Here is a 19,931-nt window from a genome sequence, read left to right on the forward strand (position 1 = left end):
TGGGGCAGTCGAAAATGAAGTACCAAGCTGATTCCTCTGCCAGATTGCAGCTGCACATGGGAGATTGGGCTTTTCCGATGCGGTGGAGATGGTAGTTGAGTGGTGCATGGCCGGAGATTATTTTGCATAGTTGAAATGGTTTATACAGAGACACAAGAGGTTTCTGGAGGGTGACGGAGGGAAGAAAGTCGTGAGTGATAGCGCTTTTCTTACAGAGGGACCATTCTTTGTTCCATGCTGCAGTGGTGTGGGCCTCAATGAGTTGTTTGATGCAGAAGGGGGGTGGGGGTGTTGAGTCCGTGATAAAAGAAAGGTTTGTGGCATCTTTGGCCAGCTCATCTGCTAATTCATTACCGCTGTGTCCTTGGTGGCTGGCAATCCAAAAGAACTCCACCGAGGTGTTGGAGTGCAACTCAAGAAGTTTTTTGATTTTGAATGTTGTGGAAGTGATCTTGCCAGTTGAGACGATGGATGATAGTGCAGCTAGCGAGTCTGATAGGAGTTCGATTTTTTAAATGTCCGGGTAGTTTTTAAATATAAAAAGGAGAGCGGTAAGGATGGCGGAGGATTCTGCTTGATAAACGGAGCCATGGTCGGGGAGTCGCCCTTTGCAGGTGTTGAGAAGGGCTTGCTCGTCGAATATTGCGACACCATAGCCTACTTTGTCGTTGAGTTTGGAGCCGTCGGTGAACACTCTAAGGGTTCGTGGCGAAGGGGCGAAAACCGGCAGAGCTGGGGACTGCTTTGGCAGGATTGTTAAGCAAGGTGGAGAAGACCACGGGGTCGAGACGTAAGGCGTAGTCGTATCAGCCGGGAGAGAGATAAGAGGGTTGTGAAAGATGGGCTGGACGATATTTCTGGACGAAGGAGACAAGATATGGTGGGGTATGGATAGACTGTATCTGAAAGCACATATTTGGCGGATGGTGTAGTCGATTGGTTGGAGCCCGGCGATTACTAGAAGCGCTTCAGTTGAGGTGGAGCTGGGGCATCTGGTCATGAAAGAGGCAAAGGTGCGCTGGAGACTACGTAGTTTTCGGCAAATAACGCTTCTGTTGGTGGACGAAGCCCAAACGGAGCAGCAGTAGAGCCATTTCGGAATTATGAGAGCCTTATAGATTGCTTTCATTCTGGCAGGGGAGAGGCCCCAGTTGTTCCTGACAAATCTGTAAATAAGAAAGCATAGGCGGCGAATAGAAAGGTTTTTCTTTTCGATATGTTGATGCCAGGACAATTTCGAGTCTAGAGTGAGGCCTAAAAAGAGGCTGGTGCTGGATGCTGGGACTTTGATGTTTCCTATCTGAATGAACGGGATGTCGGCGGGTGGGGTTTTTCTGCGCGAGAAGAGCATAAAGTTTGTTTTCGATGCGTTGATTACGAGTTTCACTGATTCACACCACTTTAGGATAGCATTGCAGGCAGATTGGAGACGGGAGATGGCAATTTTTGGATCTGGGTGAGGGACAGCTGTATTGATATCGTCAGCATATGCGCTGATGAGGACAGGAAATGGAAAGGTCTGTCTGAGAAGATCGTCGATGAGAACGATCCAGAGAAAAGCATAGAGAACGGATCCTTGCGAGCAGCCAGTAGAGATGTTGATTGTGATTTCAGAGGAGTTGGAGGTGAGGGTTGCTTTCCGATTTGATAGGAAACTGTGGATGAGTTTAACGAGATAGGGGGGGGGGCAGTCTTTTGACGCGAGAGCGTCTATTATCGCTGGGTGCCAAGCGGTATCAAAAGCAGATTTAATGTCTAAAAAGGCAACTGCGGACTGATTTTGTCATAAAACCTGACTCGATGTGATTTTTCAGCTGATGAGCTGCGGTTTCTGTCGATCTGCCAGGGATGAAACCATGCTGATTGTCGTGGAATCAGTTGCACTGATTGGCGTGCCATTTGAGTCTGCCGAGGATGATTTTTTCAAAGACTTTAGCGAGAATGTTTACTACACTTTTTGGGCGGAAATTGCTAAGGTTGGAGTAGTCGCTTTTGTTTTGCTTCGAAATTATATGAACCTTATTTGCGTGTCTCCAGCTACTGGGAAGTAGTTTTAGGGGTATATTATTTAATTTTAGACTTGAGTTAGACAAATGCAAAATTTTATGTGTATAGATTACACCTTTTCTTATATGGTTCATGTGTAAAATATGAATAACAACTAATTAACAATTTTGAATGAATTTTGGCATCTTGAACTCGCTAGCATACGGATTATCCGTTTACGATTCCGCCCGATCGCCGACCTTCTCGGAAACAAACGCTTCAGGAGCACAAATCTAACAAGCCGCCGTGTTAAAAGCGCGGAAACACTCGTCATGTTTCCAAACTTTGCGTGGGTTGTAATTTGTTAGTTTTAATTTGGGTGTTATTTAAAAATCCGAATTTTCTTTTCTCTTCTTGACTTGAATATCTTGATGATTTTTTATGTCGAGATTCTGCTGTCTTATTTTTTGGGGCCAGAGTTTACTAATTAAAAATGTAATAATAATTAAACAGTTAGAATTAGAATCAAAATTGAATAAGTAACTTAACTTAAAATTACTTACAGACAGTTTGGGTTAAGCAGAATTTGAAACTGGTCTAAAGCAACTACTTCGGCAGTCAGCAATTCAGAAGCGTTCTGTTGGCTAAGAAACAAAGGGCACAAGTCCAGTCGTACAATAAGCCATCCATGTAAACACAGGGCTAAGAGCGAACGACGCGCTCATCAGAACATTTACGTAGGAAGTCTGAACAGAGAGTGAGTAGGCAAGAGAAGAGCAACGTTGACGCTCTCTCAAAAAGAAAAAAGAAAAGAGAACAGACGTTCGTCTCACTCATGATCGCTGTTCTTGGAAGGATTGATAAAACCAATAACAAATTCTGAAAGGCATCATCAGAAATTTGAATTGCTAGGTTTAGATACTATTAAACAGAATTTTCGAATGGCATTGGATGTGTTCGATGAATGTGCCTAGTCAGAGCTGACATCGGATAAAAAAACATCGTCGCACAATTCGCAGTACTGTCCGTCGTAGTACTTGTTCTTTCTGGGGACAATAACCTTGATAGTTCTTGAACAACATCCTCTTCGTTGTAGGACGCTGAAAGATTGACGTTAGTTTGCTGATTGAATCTAAAGAAAGTAAAGGTAATTTAATTCATTTAAATGTAGGGGAGGGTGGAGTGAAATGGGACGCGGGTCAAATGGGACAGCGGGAGGAAGTAGTTAAAAAGTTAAAATTATTTTTAAATTATAAAAAAATTACCTCAAATTACAATGAATGTATTATAATGATGGCAAAAGTTTGGGTCGTTTGGGTTGAAAAATTGAGGTTTTATTAATAAAATAAAAAACGGCTTTTGCTTTGCTAAAAATTTGGCCGTAATTTAGTGTTTCCTACTAAAACTATTAAAAAATTTTATACTTTGAACATACTGAAATGTTCGTTATTCATTTCTCTATTGTTTTCAATAAAAATTTTAATTTTCTGAACATAATTTCGAATCCAAACAGCATTTTCAAAAAAAGAGCGGTTCTGTTGGGTGGGTTGGGAGTCCGGAGTCCCAACCCACCCGACAGCTGATATATCCGAAATGGGACAGCAGTGGGCGTTGCTTTTGGAGGTGAATTTTCGTTCCTTCACTATTTTTTTCATGGTACCCTTATCAAACGATAATCGATTTTTCCCTATCTTAGATAAGCAGTTTCTTTTACTATAAGAAAACTTTTTTAAAAATAGCTATTCAGATAAAACCTTTTAAAACTTATACAATTCATGAATGCGGATAGGTTTTCATTTTTTAAATATTTGTCCTGGTGTTTTAATAGGCTAAACTGAGGCTGTCCAACATCACCACCCCAAGTGTTCCAATTCACCCAATGCCATAAGCTCCTCCCTCAATTTTTTTCAATACTTTGAAAATCGGTACAGCGTAATCCGTTTCTTCTAAAATTACCAAAAATCTACTGGGAATGGAAAAAAGCACTGAAAACATAAAAACAAAAAAATAAATCAAATCAGTTGATTAATTTCGAAGTTATAGTCTAAAAACAAAACGCGTCAAAAATTACCCCACTCTCCCTACTGTAAAATGCCACAAATTATACCACAACAAAATTTTCAGCAGCAGTTGTTACACGGATAATTTTTGCTTCAATTACATCCACACACCTGTGTGCGTCAATGGCTGTAGCCAGCGATAGCTTTTGCGCAATATCTTTATCTTCTTCTGAAATTGTCTACATAGAAATAGAATTAAGTTTTTGACTATGTTACGAAAATAACTATGAAATTTACCAGATATTCTTGTAGCATTGGTCAGCCATGACCTCACTTAACTTTTATACTGCACTAAGTAAATTAAAAAAAATGACAATGCTGGATTTTCTAAACAAAAAACTGCTTACCTCATACCCCACTAGCTTTTCCGCATCAATCCTTTTCTTGAGATAGTTTCGTACGATATCTATTTATTCTAGAAATAGTCGAACACTTTAGTGTCAAGAATCACTTCGTCGTCACTATATCAAACGTAAATTTTTTAAATTGTTGGCGTAAGCCATTCTTAGAATACCGCACGTGAGAACAACCTATCTGAAACTTAAAGACGAAATGAAACGTCTCCTTCTTCCTCGAGATCTTCCTCGAGATCTTCCTCCTAGATTTTGAATTCTCTAGTGTTGCATTAAACAAATTGTTTGGCAGTGAAATCCAATGGACACGGAGATTTAGTGCGAATATTACGTTTACTCTTTGCCATTATTTCTGTCATATTTATCATTTTCTAACCAGTTTAACGTGTGAATCTGTCGAGTGTCAGTACTAGAGAGGCAGGAAAACTAAACTGTGACATTACTTATATTAATGAAAATATTATTCAAAATTGCGTCGTTCTAACTGCTTTCCTATTATTTATTGTTCAAACTTCTTCAACCCCCTTTTTACATGCCTTAGAGGTTGGGTATTTCATGGCGTAAAACTGTTACAATAGTTTTCCACATTTCTTTTATTTTTCGTTTGACTTCTAAAGTAATTGAAAAGTGTGGCCAATTTCATGTAAGAGTGGGGCCACATATTCATGTAAGAATGGACCACATATTAAAAAAATGAAAAAAAGAAAACATTAGAAAACGCGAACAACAAGACAACGTTACGATCCTTTCCCTTACTACAGGAAGAGTACGTCTAGTTGTAATTATGATCTCTACAATTAGACACAAGAACACTTCTGCAATAATTTATTAACTTATAAACACGTACCTCCACAAAGCACAGAAATATGATTGTTCAACTTAAAGATATCAAATATAACCTGGTTACAAGTCGGACGACTATCTCCTGTTGGGTGTCACAAAGAAGAAGAAGGCAAGCTAGAGTTCTAGCAGACGAAGTGAGAGAGACATTTGGTGAAAGGAAGGGAGTGGGTTTCAGCAACTCAAATCTGGTTTGGCAACGTGCATTTGGGTTGCAGAGAGAATAAACACAACACGTCTCCCTATGGGCCCACATTTGTGTAACAGTGAGACCACATTCCTTTTATAATTGCTCGTTTCATATAAAGCCAAGTTCCATCAAATCCCGATTTACTTATTATTACTTATTATTGAAGCCATCCGTGAATCCCCGCAACCCACATGTGTTTCCAAAATTCGGACTTTCCTTGGACTTTGTCAGCAGTAGGTAATTTATGTGGTTATCTTATATCCCTTCTTCGTCCTCTGGTACCTTTATTGCTGTAGGATTTCGTCTGGCTGTGGACTCAGAAACATAAAAAACAAGTAGATTTCCAAGCGGCTGGGGCCGCCCTATCATCTTTGTCCAATTCCGCGTTTTACGATCAGGATCGCCCAACATACCTGTGCTTCAACGCTTCTAGCCTCCGTGGTTTAGGTTTTATCCTCCGCCAGGAAGATCAATGTAATAATGTCAATCAAAATGAATGTAATGTTAGGACTTGGCTGAATTTTTATTACTATCATATTGTTCAAGAATTTAATTTCATTATATTGGATATTAGAAATCAAATTCTTTCTTGATAACTGGAAACCAGAAATAACATTTCAACAAGGAATGTTCAACAATTTTGTATAAAGCAAGCACATTTATCATCTTATCAAACCATAATTGAACGATATTTTCATTAAATATTCTGAATATAGTATATTATTTATAAATTTCCTAGGGAAAGTTCGTCATCGATGAGACTGCTTTGAGTCAAGGATCTTCCGCAATGGATCAATCGCTGACTGACGCGTACCCGCTGTTTCGTGAACGCACTCTTGCGGAATCCGCCATGTTTCCACCTTGTTCGTGTACTTTTGAGTGATTCGGATGGGGAAAAAATAGGGTGTCGCGAAAAAATATTCGTGGAACGTTTCCAGTTAACAATTAATTTGGAATAATTTAATGTGAAAGGTAATTGAACAAGCTACATTTAAGCATAAATTGTTGTTACGTATTTAAAAGAAATTGTGTTAAATTTAAATGTTTTCCCTGTTGTTTACTGTTTTCGCGACCGAATCCACAGAGAATTGGCCCGAGGGAAGAAAAGAGGAAAGAGGAAAGTATGGGCCGCCCTTTTTTCATACTTTCCTTTTATCCCTTTTCTAGAAGACCTATTTCGTCGTGGAATTCCGGAAGACTGTCTCTTCTTTTTTTGCCACTGTTTGGAATGCCACATCGTGCAAGTATGAAACGGCGATCTTGGCTAAGGATGTGTTAGTGGCGTTGGTGGCTATCGCGGATGGTGGTCCTACGTATGGATTGCGTCCCCCAGCGGCTGCGTTTCTTCACGCCGCCGTTAATGGTAACTGTTGTCTAATTGTTGCATCGACTGGTGCTCACCCGTTGTCAGCGGCTGATTGGCGGCTAAACGACATAAATGTTTCCGTCATCAATAACTCACTTGGCTCTTGTTATTCTTACTGCTGTACATGTCATTGATGCAGGATGTTGGCAGCACGCCAATGCAGCTCCACCGAGGTGACACACTGTGAACTTGAATAAGGTGCCCACTCACTCTCAATCGGCCGCAAAGGTGAGTTTGTTTTTGAAATGATTGCGAACAGGATGTTTCCGCATCAAACCCAACAATCCTACGGCTACAAATTCCCCCCAATTCCGATACGAAGAGTATCTCACACTCTGCCTGACTTTACGTGTCGTGCTTTTCTTTTGTCAGATGGGATACGTGAAAACAAATTGGTAACCTTTGTAGTTGTGCTAAACTATATCCATAATACCAAAACCACTTTCGCAATTTTCTAACATGCGTGCACTTGTAATTTCTCACGTAACCATTCAAATTCTGAAAGTTGTGTGTTGCAATCTGTACAAGGGAAATAGGTTTTCGTATTTTAACGGCTGTTTAAATTAGAGAGGCAGCAAAACTTTCCGCAGTCACCGGAACGGTCTCAACCCACGCACCGTGGGTTGCGGTCAAGTGATCGAAAACTGCTTTGCCATCAAATGTGGTGGTTGCGGCAAATGGGGTCATGGTAAATACGTTGGTCTCAAACGCTCCCTCGCTCCACAATTAGACGCACATGGTTGGCAGTGGAACTGCAACACGTGCTTGCCGATAGTAAAGGCGGATATTTTCATGAAAGATGGAAACCTTCAGTCTGCTGTCAACGCCGTTCTTGCCACCAACAACGCCGCTCGATGCAAGGAAATTATCCAAATGTATAGAAGAGATGCAGGAGGAAACACACAACACACAACATTAAAACACGGTAATAAAAATTTAAATGATGGAATTAGTGTTAATACATTTATTTATTGTTATCCAATATTGTAGTTGGGGGAAGGACTATGGCACGGTATTTGGCTTACATACTTTGGCCACATACCGTGGCAAAATACCGTGCCATAGAAGGACCACCACGAAAAGCCTCAAATTCATTTTTCATTTTGATTAAAGAGAAACATACCGGTCTTAAATTTGATGAATGTTGCCTGTTTATCTCAAAGCATTCCCTTTCTTCGCGGCTTCTCTGAATCAATAAATTTTGTGTGATTGCCAGGGATTAGGCTGCATTGAAGTGAAATGTCCAAGTAAATTTAGGAAAACGATATGGGAGAATCGATCAAGACTGATCCTAATTTTCTTTTAGAAGGAAATGCCACGGTATTTGAATTTAACAAGTCACGGTTAATTTAATAATGATGATTAACTTAGATTCTTATAATGACGCCATTGCTAATGACATAGAAGAAAACTATGTCACTAGAAAACAGTCAATCTAGTATTTTAAAAAGTTTTGATTGTGACTGGTTTTTTCTACTCATAAGACGATTTTCCAATTCGAATTTTCAAAAAAAGTATACCAGTTTACTCGGTAAAATTACCGACGTATTTCTTAGAGAGTAAGTTTTTTTAATTTTAATTTTTTTAAGTTTGGGGGGATTAATTAATAGACACTTCAAAAAATCAAAAGCTAATAAGCCTTATAAATAAAAAAGGAAAATAAAATTAAAAAGGATGAAAAAATGGAAAAATGGAAACGAAAAAAATTATTTATTAAATACGATAAGTGAGTTCTTTGTCTAATTTGAAAAGAATAGAAAAATTCGTTACATTACACATTTTTTTTCATTAAAAAAATTCGTTTTACAATTCAAAAAAAGAATGAAATATAGTATCTGTATGTTTAATGACAAATAAACCACGAAATTACAAATAGAGAATTAATTGAGTTCTGGAATGAATAAGCAGCACTTTCCGTCAGTGCGAATCTTTTTTTGGCGCACCACCAATAACCGGATTAAAGATTGCCACGGGATTTCCAACGCAGTGACAATGTATCAAAAAACGAATATCCCTATTCATTGTGTTTTGGTTATAGCTTTTAAACCTTGCCCAATCCCCTGTTTTTGCATAACAACCGTGTGTACATTGGTGTGTAAAATGAAATGAAACCATTTTTAATGAGATACATTTCATTCTCAACTTTCATTTTTTGAATTGCAGTGCAATGGTTATTACTCTAGAAATAACATTTTATTAGAAATATTTCCTTTATAACTTAAAGCAAAGTAATAATTCTTCTCTAGGCAAGCTTTGAATGATTTTGTCGCCTGTTTTCTAGTTAAAAAATATAATAGACACAAGAATATGGTGTCTTCACATAACACACAAAGTATATGTTTGGAATTCAGAAATCCAAATACTTTTTCTTCAACGAAGAAGTATGTAATAATAGATCAAAAACATATCATGGTAACATGTTTGATTAGTTTTTATGGTTAAAAATATTTCAAGAGAAAGAGTCTATATATCCTTTTTGATTTTTCACATTAATGTTTCACATAAGACTTTTTATACCTGAAATTCAGAGCCAGTCTATATCGTGTACGCATCACCGTGTACGTATACTGTCTTTATCGTGTCAACTACCGTGTATTTGCCCAATTCCTCCTTTAGTTTTTCCGCTTCACAATAAGTGGCAAATACATGTCGCATGTGATCACCACGATTTCGCCCAAGGCATTGGATTGCCTTATTGCTTGCTAGAGCAAGCAACGATGTCGAACCGAGATGAATTCAACTCAGCCCCAAGGCCAAGGCCAGGGAGAGGGGGACACAAATTTTTTTTGAAAAAAGGGCGAAAAAACTGAAAATCGGTTTGTCTTTCAACAATTATTGTGGATTAACTATAATATGTACCTTTTTTTAACATAATACCAATTAAAGATAAGAAGATGCTTAATTTGATAAGACAATTGGCATTAAAATGCAATGAGTCCCTTTACGCTATTTGCATTTTAAAATGAACAATATTTAAATGTAAAAATGTACATACCTGCTTCGTCTTACTTGATTTTTGATAAAAAATGACAACGATTCCATAGAGAATAAAATTTTCTATCGATTGGTTGTGGTCTCGATCTTAAAAATAAAAAAAAACAGGACTCGAAAAATGAAAGAAAATTTTATTATATTGAGCGGCGCCGTACGGCAAAATGAAAAAAACACAATTTTAAAACGGCTATCACTAAAGAACCGTTCAATATAATTTCTGTTTTTGTGTTTATAAATATATGGTCCAAATTTAAACCAAATTGGAATTTTCCGCGCGCCAACAATTTGTTTGATTGGCGTGGAATGACCCACCTGTCTTCACACCAGTACCTTCTCGTACGCCTTTCGTAAACTTCAAAGCTATATAAATTTTTCATTTTGTTTCATTATTGCAAATTAATGGGAACCTTTCACCGCTCTTCAAATTTGATTGCCACCATTTTATCTGTGTAAAAACTAGAGTTGAATTGGAAAAGCCTCGAAAATCTCACCAGAATTATGCTTAAAGACCCTCATTATTACAGTTTATAAGTAAAAAGATTTTTCGCGTCATATTTAATGTAGTCAATTGTCAATTGAAAATGGTTTTTATTTTATTAACCGTGTGTGTCCCTTTCTCCCCCCCCCCCCCATTTCCATCCCGCGCGCCGTTTTCTCTGATAAACAGAGAAATCGCGCGCTTATGAGAGGCGACAACCCGGCGTGGGTGGAATGGGTGGGGAAGAAAGGGACTAGAACGGGCAATAAAATAAAAACCGTTTTCAATTTACAATTGACTAGATTAAATATGACGCAAAACGATACGACGAAAATTGGATTTTTCGGATCGCCGAGAAAAAAAGCCAAACTCCATAAGGTTCTCTCGCGCGCGCGTTCCCAAACTTTAGGTAGGTACTGTATCTAAATGGGAAAGTTTCTAATTTCGTAAGAAATTTTTTGTTTTCGATTACATAATAAATTGAAATGTCGTAATTAATGTTATTTTGACTGCAAATTTGAGGGATCTCGAAATGTCTGAAATTAATCCTGTGGATCTTATCTACATGGCGTATGGTGTTGAAATTTGTGGAGCAACAAATGACAACATATATTCGTTCCTTCACCATATTCTCTGGGGATGAGTTGCTTCAAAAAATTATCGAATTAAGTTCTCCAACATCCAATGCAATTACTAATTCTAATGAGGAACGCATCGGTTGATGGGGTTGGGATGGGAGGAAATGAAAAATTATGAATTTAAATAAATTTTTTATGGCATATGAAATAGAAACTATAACACGGATGGTTCGAAATGTGAGAGGGCAAAAATCACAGGCAGTTCCCAAGTAAATTGCGGAAACAATTGATTCTTGTAATCTTCAGAATTCTTCAACCTCTGTTTATATGCCATAAACTGGTTCTTAATTACAAACATATAGAAGTGTTTATCTAGGCCAACAGCGTCTCTGTGGATAATATACGCTAGCTTTAGGTAGCGTAGGCTTACTCGTCATTGATTGATTTTAATGTTATGCAATTTCCTCTATTTGTAACGGGGGATAAATATCATTCATATCATACCTACATATCATTCATACCTATATATCATACATATGATTCATAACATCCAAACTGGTCGTCAGGTTCTTCTTCATTTAAAAAAATTATATTGTTGGCATTGATACTATATACCAATGTCATAGAGACCTGGAAATAATTTCTATTTTTTGCTTAAGAAATTCTATTGGTGGGATTCTGAATCACGGTGTGACCGTCATTGCCGTTACGAGCTCACAACATTCTGTCAAAATTGACGCATGAAAAAGGATTCAAAGCGCCATTACGATAACTTTGAATTTTTCCCGCTTTATTGTGCAGCATTTTGACAGGTTTTTCCTTTTTTCGTCACTTGTAAAAAAATTGACGGTGAGCCTAAGGCTATTGCAATGCGGTTATTCTTTTTTACCCGCAAAGGAAATTCCAGACAACCTGTCTGGTTTAATTCATAATTTTTTTTGGGGGAAAGACATAACCAGTGGCTAAATGAGCCTATTACTCCTTTTTCTTTCTTCCCACCGTTCGCTTTGTTCCTACCCCCCCCAAAAAAAAATTAGGACCAAAAGTTAAACATAGTTTCCTGCAATGCGGGTAGGTGGCTTTCAAAATAAAATTGCTGTTCGGATTTTTTGGGACCATAATACTGTACGATGTCGGTACGAAATATTTTTAACCAACCAGTACCATATGGAAATGGAATCCACATCCGAGGAAGAAACTGAAGCGGTACAGATATTTTCACAGAACACGAAGACGGGAGTGTTTTGGATTAGCCCACAAGACCCAGTCATCGCTCCCTTTCTTACGCAATGGATTTACATTATGCTAACTTTCTACAAGTCCCCTCAAACGAGTGTAGCAAATTGATAATAATGAAATACAATAAACAGCGCATTTTTTTTATTTGAAAGAGTGTCATTTTATTGTTGTGGGAATCAGCCACACAAGTGGAAAAGTTTAATCAGCGTCTTCGGTCCATAAATGATAAGCATAGATTTAATGAAATCAAAAGGTTTACGTCAAATTAAGGAAGACAATTAGTGTTAGAAGGGCGTCTCTCTTATTTTATTCAACAATACCGTGTCCGTTTACATAATCAGCACAGCGTTCAGGTAGTTCAAAAATTGCATTACGAACCGTAGTATTATTAGTCACTTTCGGCCAAACTTCACTTACATGGCTCCACAAATCTTCAATGTTTACACCATCTAAAACTCGATAGTTGAGCTCTTCTTCTACTTTCAGCCACACTTTCTTCATTGGTAAAAATTGCTCTGCTGCACTAGGTCAGGATAAACCCGGATATTCGATTGGGATTCGAACCAATATTTTACAGCTGATGAGCAAGATACAGGTCAGTAGGGATGGGCAAATCTCCAACCACGAAACTCGCCTTCAACAGGCTCCCAGGTGGCCAGAATGGTCGAAAGGTTTGAAAGATGCCCGATGTAACTCCTGACGTTAAGACAGGGGTTAACTTTGTGAACATTACGTGGGCCGGCTTCTGTAATACAGCCCAACACTGACACAGAATGCCTCGGAAACGATGGAAATTGCGGCATCGGTATACTAGACCGGAAGCATCCAAACTGAAAAAAAAAAAAAATCAAATTTATTAATGACGTTTAATTGCCATAAATACGATTTACTCCACGGAAAAAAATTCCCACAAATAAATGAAACCTTTTATACTCACGCAAATTGCTGTTCTTCCATGAAAACAACATTTTTCCAAGAGTCCAATAAAGAATCCACGTTAGTTAACGCGAAATCTCGGCAGGAGTTTAGACGATTGCTACCAAGATCTATTGCGTGGTGATGATAAAAGTAAAATGAGAAGCTCAACAGGGGAGATTTATTTTTTATATACGGCGCAGGATTTTTTTGCGTCCCATTTCAACCACCTTTCTTAACCTTGACCTGAAAATTTTTTAATATTAAGTTAATTTTAATGTCGTTATTTACGAGCAATCCTTCTTTTAGCTTGTATGTAGCTTGTAGCTTGTAACAGCCAGTATTTTAGAGAGGAGACATATTAAACTTAAAATCATGGGAAGGGTGACCAAGATGACTAACTCGGTCACGGTACATCAAGGTTGTCTGGAATTTTTAGACGATAATATACTTTTCGGGGATAGTTTATGAAACTAAACGAAGCAGGGTGGGGTTAAAAAGTATTGACTTGACCAGTTGTCGTTACAAATCGTTTGAACAATGTTCAGAGAAAATCGGGGAAGAAAGCATTTAAATAATAAGGAACGCGGAGCAATTATTGCGCTAACATTTCAGGGTTTATCAATAACAAGGATCGCTGATGAACTTGGAATTGGCGAAGCTACTGTTACTTGTGGCGAGAACTCCACGTGGAAACGGGAGACGTAGAAAGGAAAGTTGGTTACGGGAGCCCTCTCTTCACCACTGCACAGCAGGACTCTAGGATTATTCAAATTGTTCGAGCAAAGCCTATCACTACAGCACAAGAAGTGACTGGTAAGTATTGTTTCATTGGTTTATTTATTATGGTTAAGCAAACAGATTTATTCTATTTTTATTTAGATATTGCTGGTGTTGATGTAAGGTAAGGCCACCGTCATCCGGCGACTTGCTAAGTCAGGTCTGAAAACCCGTCGCGCAGCTAGGAAATTTTTTATAATAGTATACACGCCGAAAAAAGATTAACGTTTGCGCTGGACTACGTCAATAAAAATCCAGATTGGTGGAGATCCGTCATCTTTTCGGATGAAAAAACATTTGGGTGGGTATATATTTAAAAAGATTCTTTCAGTTCTCGGAAATGACCGAAATAACTTAATAGATCTGACGAGTGTGGACGCATTTTCGTTTACCGGAAAAACGGAACTCGGTTTGATGCATATCACATTAAAATTAAAGACACCAGTGGTAGAATGTCGGTTCCAGTTTAAGGTTGGCTTAGAGATGGAGGAGCAGGGGACTTTGTTCGAATTACAGGGAAATTCAACAAAGAGATGTATTTGGAAATCCTGCAAAATGTTCTTTTACCATTTATACAAGATCGTTTCCACTATCAACAAGTGCGCTTCATTCACGACCTATCCCCCATCCATCAAGCCATCTTCATTCGTTCTTGGTTTCGAGAACACCCCGAAATCGCAGTTTTGCCATGGCCACCTAAGGGAGCCGACCTAAATCCAATTGAAAATCATTGGGGGAACATGGTGAAGGACTTAGAATATTTCCGTCCAAAATCACCTGACGAAGTCTACGAGAAAGCTAGAGCGTGCTGGGACAGTTATCGTGGTAGACCCGACTACTGGCAAAAACTCGTTCTTTCTATAACCAATCGCCTGCAATTGGTTATTGATGCGAACGGTTATTAGACTCTTTATTAAAACCTTTAATAATGTAGTGTTTGTTTTAACTTCAATAAACAAAAGAACCATCTGGAAATTTAAAAAAATACGCTGTTTGTATATTTCATCTCTTCTTGTCGCATCTGAACGTGAGAGCTTCCATTAGCAATCAGCAGGGCAACCGAACGCTCCACTTCTAACCGCAAAAATCAAAGAGTTTATTCCATGCCTCTTTTCTCACGTACATGTCGGGGTTTCTATTTGGAAAACAAAATTAACGAGAAACAGAGATGCTTTTACCAAATTTGTAATTACATGTAAAGGTCGAGAATGAATATGACGGTAGTAATTTTAACGCTGAAGTGAACGATAACCTCAATCTTGAATCGAAAACAAGGTGTAACAACTGGAACGGGAGAAAACAATCATAAATTTCCTTCTCCCTGGTTAACACTTGTCTAAATAAAACAACATTCATTTAAAGAAGGTATTGCTAAATAAGTCACATATAAAACCAATCAAAATGGAGACTTACTGAGTCCTTAAAAAATCAGCGTAAATAACTGTTATGCCAACACGAATAATATAACTTTTGCAGAACTCACTGGCCACCGTATTACTCAGGAGGAGGTCCACCTAGCTCTTTCTTTTGTAACAATATTAAAGTAAATAAATGTTTCTGTTGTCATAAAATGAAATAAACTGAGTGTTGACACTTGATTATGTAGTTTCTTACGATTCCAACACAGCCACTAGGTCACAAAATTCAATACCAAATCCATTATGGCAGAAGTTCACAGTACGTTGCTTCCAAACACAGTCGAAAATGAAGAAATGATTCTATTACTAATTACCTCTTGCATTAAAGTTGAAAACTTTACATCCATTTGTTGTCTGAAGTTGTTTGAATGTTTTCAATTGAGATATAGGATGATGTTATATCACTTCTTATCTTACACTGCGGACAGTAAGTGAATGAGTACCACTAGCTAAGAGTAATACAGAACCTTTAAAATAAAAATACTCAAATCATCTTGTTTAAAATTGTTGTTCATGTAATCACTGAGAAATTTTCACCGGCTTGTTACGAAATACCCTTGAAATGTGAAGTTTTTGAGATAAGATTAAGACAAAAACTGACTGATATAAAACAAAGCATAAACGATGACATCACTGAAGGTAGGGGAGACCGGGGCTATTTGGGACAGGGGTTATAGGTGGGACATTACCGTTTTTTGGAATGTTCCCATTGATTGACTGGATTTGACTGGACTAAAAAATTGTATTAATAATCAAAATTAAAAAAAAGCTGACGGTTGACTGAACGAAGTTTCATTGTGGTTTGGTTTGTATAATTAGTGGCAACGCGATTATGAGGGATGTAGTTATCGTCCACGGGAGAAATATCTTCCTCATTAGTTTTCCAATACGTCACATTTGTTTTCTTTGCTGTATTCCTAGTTTTCTTGGCAGCTAATTGTGATTTAGTTTCAGAAAGTCTTAATTTCGCTTCCGCCTTTCCACCTGAATCCTGCTCATAAAGTAAATACAAAAACGATTAAGTTAAGCATAAAAATGAAAAATTACATACATAATGTCTTACTTTTTTCTGCATTTTCTTTGGACGAATAATTGATTCCTTCAATAGCCGGTTTGTTTCTTTCAATACTTCTAAATCATAGGTGTCTTTAAGTTTTGCAATCTCTGGAGAATTAGTCAAGACACGAGAAGCCCCTCTATTCCTATTTTTTGAAAGTCCCGGTCCAGTTTGAGCTACCCTTGGATGAGGTACAACTTTCTCTGGTGTTAAATGTGTACCAGGTACTCCATCGGAAGTCGACGGAGTAGCTAATTGCTGTCATTAACTTTGCTCTTTGGTAAAACATGGACACTGAACATTATTTGAAGTCGAAGGATTTTGTTCTGTTTGACATCTTACGTCATCTTGACTCACAGATTGAACAAGGCCTTCATTTGATGGCGAAAGAGTAGTAGGAGGTGTTTGAGATGAAGTCAATGTAACTTTGCAAGTAGAATAATTAACGCCCAAAACATATTTCGACGCAATATTCAATGGTGCCTGGTACACTGACACATGAGATGCGTTAATTTCAATGGGTAAATTACCTAGAAGGAAAAAAATGTAGGATTTCAAGTTAAGGTTTAGTATAAAATCTTATTAACGAACAAGTTTTACTCAAATGATGAAGATTATGATCGTAAACTGACTCTCTGTTAATGGTGCTGTTTCGGCTACGGTTGGCATTGCTAAAAGTTAAAGGTCGTTAATTATTGACATTTGAGGAACAAAGTAATTTTATTTTAGTAACCTGCAGGTAGATCTCTAACACATGAAGGGACGAACATATTTTCCGGAATTGCCTGTCTATTGAAAGGATATATACCGCAAGCAGAAAATGATTTATGTTTTGTTGATTGAATCTCCGGGTATACGGTCCTCTTGTTAATTTTGGGATATCATAAACTCCAATTCTCTGTCCAGGATGCAGTTTCATCCAATCACGGTGTTCCTTTTTCCCTTGTCGAGTGGTTGCAATACGTGTTATGTGTGTGGCGGCAAAGTGAAGATAATTATCCCATTACGTCTGCAATAATCTAAAACAGGATATGATATATATTGCTTATGTGATTATCCAATATTAATAGAACTGGATCATCCTGTGAACAGTTGGCTTAGTTCTTGAAATGTTGCAGAGAAATTAAAAAAAAAGATCAAGTCAACCATTTTGTTAAGGTTTACTTTCTTTCTTGGGTATATGAAAACTCCTGGAAATGCATCACCAGCAGCGTAAAAAAAATGCTAGCATCGTGACATTTATGCCTTGTTCTTCACTAGTTGAGCTTGACACCTGAAAGTAACATAAGCTTTTATTAATTATCAGTAATGAATCTTAAAAGAATTATTTTCACCTTGGCCCCTTTTTGAGCAACAATGTTTTGTGGATAAACCACAGTTGGATTATTGGTTTCGTCACAGTTAAATATTTTCTCACGTGGAAACTTGTACTTTACACATAAATTGAATAAATCATCATAAAATTTATCAATTAATACATGGTTAACAGCTGCAGCTCTAGCTTGACTGGTTCTTTCAGATTTCCTAATTAAAAGAATGGGATTCCTTTTAATAAATGAAGAAAACCAATCTGGTCCTGCTTCTTATCTCAGCTGCCAACAAGAAGGTATAACAATTTGATTAGCCTTAGCATATACGAAGGCAAGTTTCAAGTTTTATCGTGTCTGCAGGTGTAAGAGCACGATTCAACTTTTGAGCGACTATAAGATAAGCTGCAAGTTCAGATTCCTGTTGTGGAGAAAATACTTGACGATGATGGGACAACTTTTTGTAAGTGAAGTATGATTCGGGTCAATTTGAGAAATCTTATGACACAGACGATGGATAGTTGATTTTGACATGCCTCTTATAGCTAACTGTAAAAAAACTAATCCCACTTGTTTTCTTTTTCATCACAATATCTTTTGCTTGACATTCAGTTAGTGGCCCATCACTGTTATTTCTCTTATAGTTACGAACCACCGAAAATATAAACATTCCAATAAATAACTGTTAGTTAATAAAAGAAAAAATTAACGTTGAGTTCTGGCAATGTAAAGAAATACCTTGAAAACTAAGAAGAAATATGGGAAACTCTATCATGATAATTTGAATTTACTGACTGTATGAAATCTACTTTCATTTACAATCAACGAAGAAAATAATTAGATATAACTATCGATTACTAAATAACTCCTCCCTTATTGGAGTTAATGCTAACCCCCATAACAAAAAATGAAAATTTTGAGGAAAAAAAAGTTTAAAACTCTTTTTAGAATTGTAACATTTCATTTTAGATAAATGTTACACATTACCTGACGCGCAATGTAATTCTTAACCGAATGGCTATAATAACTTTAAATGAATCTTATTATTTTAGGATAAAAAAAAATTTTATTGAGCTTTCCCAACTAACCCCTATGATGTTTTAGTGTTCAACAAAAAAGGTCTTTAATTACATAATTTTCTAGAGAATTGTGTGATGTACAAAAACATATTTTAAAAATATCTTTATATAGAGGACATATAAAGGCTGTTTCATTTTTGACTTTTTTTTTTAATTTTGGGGGGACGCTCGGATTATATGTTCTTATGATATAATGAGACTTACTAAAAAGTCTGGCTTATCTGTCTGTTAACGTATTTTGCCTACCAATTCAAATGTAACAAGGAAATATAGAGTTTTGGCTCGGCGCGCATATATAATTTGTTCTGATCTTGATGAAATTTGGTGTGCAGGTTTATAACAAGATTAGAAACTTATGTGCAAGCGTCGTGAAAATATTACTAGTGAAAAAAAAGTTATTTGAAAAAAAATGCGAAAAAATGCCAATTTTTATTTTATTTTTTTAGCTCAAACTTGGTGGATAGTGTCATTATATCATAAGAACATATAATCCGAGCGTCCCCCCCAAATTTAAAAAAAAAGTCAAGAATGAAACAGCCTAAGAGGACATGATAAGGTTTAACACGAATGTAACAAGTTTAATGATAATTTATGTTCTTTACGAGTAAACATTCTTAAAGTTAGTTTTTTTAGTCCCATATAGCCTCGGTCTCCCCTAAGTCATTTTACGTTAAAAAAAATTAAAAAAATTTAGAAGCTTTCAACCTTTTCATTTAGTTGCCAACGTACAGCAAATCAGAACAGAGCCATGAAAAGAAAATGAAACAGTTGAATCATCAGAAACAAGCTCTACTATCAGATGTACAGATGAACTAAGAGTTCAGGTGATACCACAAGAGGTAGATTTTATAAATTACATTGTAATTTTTTTTCTTATAATAACATAACAACTTTTTCAATAAACCTGGAAGTAAAAAAGCATCAAATTTTGGCGAAGATGTCTCAATGAATAGCCATGTATTACTTCTTGATGACAATGCTCAGACCCGACAAACAGAGTCAGTAATAGCAGCAAAGAGAGCTGTTTGGGCAGTAGAAACTGTTGAAGAAGTAAGGGCAATTGATGATTCTAAGAATTGATGGAGACGGAAATAGCATTCGTGATGCCACATCTGTTCATCTATCTACTGAGACCAACTAAAAGAAGAATATTTATTTTCGTGATAAAAGCTCGCAACACTTGCGAGCTTCCATGACGACGAACATTAATAATTGATATTCTTCTTTTCCAAAGCCAAATTACGTTGCTAAATACTTTAAATTAAGGTAACTACGTGTAATAATTGAAATA

The 19,931-nt window shown here is 37.0% G+C and overlaps 2 long non-coding RNA genes across 2 annotated transcripts; one reads left to right on the plus strand and one right to left on the minus strand.

Annotated features, from left to right (window-relative positions):
- Positions 1-6,442: 6,442 nt before the first annotated feature.
- LOC124325981 lies at positions 6,443-8,060 on the plus strand. The gene is made up of 3 exons (XR_006915481.1): positions 6,443-6,792; positions 6,935-7,720; positions 7,786-8,060. It is a non-coding gene; the product is annotated as an uncharacterized LOC124325981 (long non-coding RNA).
- Positions 8,061-15,540: 7,480 nt separating this feature from the next.
- LOC124325957 lies at positions 15,541-17,338 on the minus strand. The gene is made up of 4 exons (XR_006915465.1): positions 16,988-17,338; positions 16,855-16,925; positions 16,261-16,784; positions 15,541-16,188 (listed from the first exon to the last, which is right to left on the minus strand). It is a non-coding gene; the product is annotated as an uncharacterized LOC124325957 (long non-coding RNA).
- Between the last annotated feature and the right edge of the window lie 2,593 nt (positions 17,339-19,931).

The sequence above is a fragment of the Daphnia pulicaria genome, chromosome 2 (genome assembly GCF_021234035.1).
Source record: "Daphnia pulicaria isolate SC F1-1A chromosome 2, SC_F0-13Bv2, whole genome shotgun sequence".
Lineage (NCBI taxonomy): Eukaryota > Metazoa > Arthropoda > Branchiopoda > Diplostraca > Daphniidae > Daphnia > Daphnia pulicaria.